A 6,535-nucleotide genomic window follows, 5' to 3' on the forward strand; every position below is an offset into this window, starting at 1 on the left:
TTTATCTCCACACAGTTTTAAATCCACAGCTTAAGTCATTTAAACGGCATTTCTAACTTGTGACTTGTGGGGGGGGGGATTCTTGGTTAATCACATAGAGAAAAGAAAGGAAAGTTTCCCCCCCTCCCCCATCCAGTCCCGTCACCGAACATACCGAGCCTTAGTATGTCTTCTCATGATTTATTCTTGTTCCTCCGACCCGTCTTGTTTATCAGAGATCTCTTCAGTTAGCAATCTTTACTCCCCCTTCATCCTTGAAATATGTGCATTAGCTTCCTCCTAATTGTTTCTTTTGAAGTTCCTGCAGCTAGGGGCGCGGATCAGAGACAGTGTCCAGGAGCGCCGAAATCCACACAAGGGCTTTCTGCCTAGGCCCCCCCCAAAAAAAAAATTCGGGGGTGGTATAAGGTACAGCAGGCAAGGGCAGTCCCCCCCACAGCCTTGGGGGGGCGGGAGGCTGTTTACTCCCATCACAGCCTCTTAATTACCTCGTGTGGGTCGGAGAGATGTTATTGTCAGCCATCTTCTGATGCGCCCCTAGTGGCCACCGCTGCTCAGCCTTGTTTTGACTGTTGCTTATTTTTAAGACCCTGCATTTGTTTAGCAATGCAGGAAGTTGGTGACATTAAAAGCATGTTTCAATTCAGTGTGGTTCAAATCAAGATCGTTTTCTCTCTTTGGGGGGAAAACCCTTCAAGAGCATTTGAAATTTGGGGTGCTCCAGTTCTGAGAATGCTGTTCTTTCTGTTTGTTACCTGCACATGGTTAGAAATTAGAAACTGTGACAGTTGCTCAGATCATTTGGACAGGATTATACTTCCACTGCTGTTTCGGGACAGGACTTAAAAAGATATGCAAGGAAGCCTCCTGTGCCATGTTAGATGGAGAAGCACTGGCTTTTAGGACACACACTTCCAGATGTTGAGCTATAACCCATTTTATATGAACACAGGAATCCTGTGTGTAGAAGAATTTATAATAATATCCATTATCCACTATATGTGAACACAACAAATAAACCTCCCTCCCAGAATATTATTATGGTGACACCTCTGCCTTCCTTGCAGGGGCGGTGTGGTGGGGGCGGGCCACCCCGGGTGTCACCACTGAGGGGGGTGACAAAATGCCGGGTGGCACTCACCACGGGGCCTGCAGCGCGCCTGAGTCACGCGTCTCTCCTGGGAGTGACGCAGTGGCTTGGGCACCGGCAGACTCCGTGCTGCCCCAAACGGTCCGCCCGCCACCTCCCCCTTAGCTGTAGGGCGGCTGAGTGGGAGGAGGCAGGCAGACTCCTCAGATGCGTCCTGCCCTGGCTCGCCCCACCCCGTGGGTGGCTGGCCCCACTCCTGGGCGCAGGGCAAGAGCGCCTCCCCAGGCACTCGATCGGCTTGCTCCGCCGCTGCTTCCTTGAAATACCCCTTCAAAATCCATCTTTGCTATTCATATTGCTTAACCTCTTCATGTTTGCTCAGGAAACATGGGGCTCCCCAATGCATATGTGCTTATTGTAGGGAGCATTTGTCAGAAAGACTTTGGGAGAAGCCGTGGCTTAACCCTTTGCCTGCCCATTGCTTTTCACTTGGAGCTCTTTCCACTATACAGTTTTTCCCAGTCCATATATATATTTACCTTTTGAAAGAGGGGAGTGGAAGAGAAGCAGATGGGAAGGGGGTTGGGGGCAAGATTCAGCAGACAGAGAAAGGGTTAAACATTCCTTTTTAAAGGGGGGCCACCAGGGGGCGCATTGGAAGATGGCTGACAATAACATCTCTCCGACCCACACGAGGTAATTAAGAGGCTAATATGGGAGTATGCAGCCTCCCTTACCCCCCCCCCAGGAGATGGGGGGGACTGCCTTGCCAGCGGTGTCCATAATTCACCCCCGGATTTGAAAGAAGGGGGTGTGGGCACTTGGCACGAAGCCCTCGAGTGAGGCCGGCTCTCCCGGATGCTGTCTCTAATTCGCGCACTGGTTCGCATTAGCTCGAAAGATATAGTTGGAAATATATAATTGGAAAGAAGCTAATGCACATACATCAAGTGAAGATCAGGAGTAAAGTCTGCTGATTAATGGATCTCTGGGAGCGGAGCGACGGGCTGAACAATAAATCAAGTGAAGAATCATCATTAAAAGTTGGAGTGAAACCGAAAGGGGGGGGAGGAAAAAACTTTTCTTTTTTAATCTTATGTGAGTACCAATAACCCTCCCCTCCAGAAAGAAGAATAAGAAGAATTGTTGCAAATTATTAATTACAAGCAGGAGATCAAGAACTGTGTGGAAATGATCAAAGAGAGGATTGGTAGAAACATCGGGGAATGGAAAGTTTTATGACGCAGTTACAAATGGTGTTTCGCTAAGACAGGCTTGCCTATAGAAGGACGAGGGGGAGGAGGACCAGGGTCATCGGAATGTGAATGAATGGTTATCGGAATGTGATCTTGACCTGGCAGGGCCCCCTGAGATATGTTTGGCAAGCCTGGGGAAATCAATGGACAGACGGAGGGAATGTTCTTTATGGAGGTGCGGAAATGGTGTATGTTCTTTATGTGATATGATTTTTGGAGAGTGTAAAACCCACACAGAGGTTGTTTGTTTTCAACCCGCTTGTGAAGACTATCAGAGATCGCAAAGAAAGGAATACATGATAACAACAAGAAGACGAGGAAAGTAACAAAGAGACTATCTGGACAGAACTGGATAGAACTGTGTAATTAAAGCAGCAACATGAGTGATGTTTGGTCCCCTTTCGGAGCTTGATGTATGGGTACCCCCAACAAAAAATTAAAAATCTGGCTGTATAATTTGGAATTAATGTGATTTGGAATTAATGTGATTTGATTGGCCTGTTAATAAAAATTATATATATATATTTTAAAAAATCCTTTTTAAAGAGGTTTAATAGCTATCGATGTTGGAATATGAGTACTACGCAGCTGCAAACAAGCAGCTCGATGTTTACATCACATGATGGGTCTGACCGTGAGACAGGATGTTCCAGGGGATTCACAGGGATTTGTTCTGTGTGTAATATGAGACCTTCCTGTTGCTTGCGTGAAGGAAGTCTGATGCAGTTGCTCGGAGGAGTCTGAGTGAACGGACATGTTTTTTGTACAGTTGTACAGTCAGAAATAAACTAGGGATGAAATAGACTTTCTGACTATCTTCTTTCTCCTGCTGGTATGCAAGGGAGGAAGGGGGTGTGCATCTTCCACGCAGGGAGGCGTCGCCTAACAAGTTCTCCCTGGTCTGCCGGGATGTCAGCCAGAGGTAGATCACCGGCAAACAGGCCCCTGGAGCCTGGGAGAGGGGCCAGCCTCTCCCGAGAGAGCAAGTTTTTCAACAATCACATCTCCCCAGGGAATCCTGGAAATTATAGTTCATTGGGGCAGAAGCTAGAAATTTCTAACAGAATTCCCAGCTACCAAACTTCAATTCCCAGAATTCTTTGGGTAAAGTCATGGCAGTGATAGTGGCAAGTGGCTACTGGTGGCTTCACCAGTCAACTGTCCCAGTATGCAGCAGCAGCAGGAGGAGCAGCAGCTAGTGAATTATAGAAAGAAAGGGGCAAATCTACCTGTAATGACTTCTCATCACACATCATCTATAACAGTACATTGGAAGAGAGATGTGGGGAGAAGATGCAAGATTGCTGTGCTTGGTGATCCTTTGTCATGCATAGCTTGGACCTCAAGAGGGAATTTTCCATGTGATGAAATTTTACCCCCTTTTATTACCTGCTCTGAGCCTTCAGGATGCGGTGGGCTATAGACTGAAAAATAAATCTGAATAAATTCCAGTGTGAGAAATGTAAACCACAGATAATTAGAAATCTAAGCATAAAAGTGGCCCAAAGTCACATTTCTTATTTATTTTCTTTCATTATTCCTTTCCAAACTAAGAATGAAAGAATTCCCACAGTGCTCAGGTGCCTCATAGTCTGGGCTAGGCTGTTTTATTTATTTTCCAGACTCAGTTGCAGCACAGCATTAGCATAGTCACATGTATCTCTCTCCCTCTTGCTATGATCTGAATGTATAATATGCTTGTAAACTAATATGGAAAGTCTTGTGTTGAAGAGAAAGATAAGACTGCAATATATTCTGGGTACTATGTAGGGAGGTGGAAAAAACAAAGCCACTTTAACCTAGATTGTAAAAGTTTGAACGTTTATTTATAAGGCAATCCATGCGCTAAAATGGGCTTGCAATAGGGTACTAAAATAGCTACCTTAAAAGCATTTCATCTTTCTATTTAAGGGTGCATGAAAATGTCTGTGTAGCTGCAGGAATCTGCTACCCAGTGCAAAGGAAACTAACACACAGCTGAAGGAGCCAATTCACAATAACAAAGCATGCCATTTTTCTAACAACAAGGCAAGGACTCTGGCCAGATTTGAGAAACAATGGCATTTGAACAGCCACATTACCCTGAACTGTATATATTTGCATTTGGATAAAGAGTAAAAATGTGCTTTGTCCTTCAAATTATCTTGGGATCCTCTGTTTCTTTTGCCTGCACAACTTGCAACCCACCAAGCCAAATGTATGGCAGCCCATCTAACCAGAGCCGGGGGGGGGGGGAGTGTGCGGGGGGGGGGAGAGAGAATGGCCAAGTCCCTGGCCAACCACAAAACGTGGCTGGTGGGATGCCTTCAGGCCTGCCTTTGGGCTTATGCATTTCCATGGGCTCCGTGTTTTCAGATGTAATCTGAAAGACAGCAGCAGTAACTCTCTTTCAGAGGGACTTACATGGCAGCGAGGGCGGAGGATGCTCTTCCCCCTCCGCTCCCCACCCGCCGGGTGAGAGAGCACCTACCCGGGGCGTCAGCGGCGAGGGCTGGGCACGCGGACTGTGCCCCTGCCTGGTGCATGTGTGCCTGCACCCACCCCAGGTACTACGCCCCTGCTTTACACCAGCTGCATATGGTACAGTGGTACCTCGCAAGACAAATGCCTCGCAAGACGAAAAATGCGCAAGACGAAAGAGTTTTCCGTTTTTTGAGTCGTTCCGCAAGACAAATTTCCCTATGGGCTTTCTTCGCAAGACGAAATGTCTTGCGAGTTCTTGCGAGTTTGTTTCCTTTTTCTTAAAGCCCCTAAGCCGCTAAGCCGTTAATAGCCGCTAAGCCGCTAAGCCATTAATAGCCGCTAAGCCGCTAATAGCCGTGCTTCACAAGACGAAAAAACCGCGGAACGGATTAATTTCGTCTTGCGGGGCACCACTGTACTTGTGGAGCCACAGCAGAGGCAGTCGTACAGTAGCCTCTCCATAGAGTAAACTCATTCTCCCAGTGTGGACCCGTGTGCAGCCAAAATGGCACCATTCACACAAAAGAAGGAGGTATTGGCAGACTCAAGGGATCCCTAATCTTTGCAGAAAATATTGGGGGGGGGTCATAGGCCCCTCCAAAATTGATGGGCATAAATAAATTGCACCGGGACAGGCCTGCTGGCTGACACTCACTCGCATGCTTCCCAGCCTCCATCGGCTCCCTCCCTGCCCCAAGCCCTTCAACACAGCGGCGCTGAGTGGCAGATGCACGCGAGAGGTCCAGGAGGCAACAGGCACAATCCACTCTTCTCCCTATTCCACCCCTGCCCCTCCGTTGCAGGCCTGTGGGTGGCCAGGGAGCCAACGGAGGGGAAAGGGCTGTGCGCCTCAACTCCTCTCCCAGCGCAGCTCTGCTGCCGGGCAGGGCAAGGGCTCAAGGCAGGGCAGGGCAGCCGGCGCCCAAGGTCCTCTCGGTTCTGGGTAGGTATTGCCTGACGTTCCCAAGTCACCCACCTCGGGGCTTTCTGTATTCTTCAATGTTGTTGTTGTTTAGTTGTTTAGTCGTGTCCGACTCTTCGTGACCCCATGGACCAGAGCATGCCAGGCACTTCTGTCCTCCACTGCCTCCCACAGTTTGATCAAACTCATGCTGGTAGCTTCAAGAACACCATCCAATCATCTCATCCTCTGTCGTCCCCTTCTCCTTGTGCCCTCCATCTTCCCAACAACATTCTTCAATGACTGTACTACCAAATATAAACTTCCCTTCCCTGAGCACTTTAGTCCTGCTGTAAAATAGCCTCCCTCCCCATATCAGCTTAAAAAACCCCCCACAGAGAACACTACACACATAATAATAATAATAATAATGATAATAATAACAACAACAATAATTTTTATTTATACCCCGCCCTCCCCAGCCAAGGCCGGGCTCAGAGTGGCTTACAAGCAATAATAAAAACAAGTTGAATGATTACAACTTAAAAACAAAATTAAAATACAATATTAAAATATTGAAACATTAAAATATTAAAATGTAGCCTCATCGCAGGAGGAGAAGGAAAAGAAAAAAGAAAGAGAGGGAGGGAATCAAATTGGCTCTAAGCCAAAGGCCAGGTGGAACAACTCTGTCTTACAGGCCCTGCGGGAAGAAATCAGATCCTGCAGGGCCCTGGTCTCATGAGGCAGAGCGTTCCACCAGGCCGGGGCCAGAGTTGAAAAGGCCCTGGCTCTGGTTGAAGCCAATCTAACTTCCTTAGGGCC

This window comes from Podarcis vaucheri (genome assembly GCF_965113315.1).
Source record: "Podarcis vaucheri genome assembly, chromosome: 12".
NCBI lineage: Eukaryota > Metazoa > Chordata > Lepidosauria > Squamata > Lacertidae > Podarcis > Podarcis vaucheri.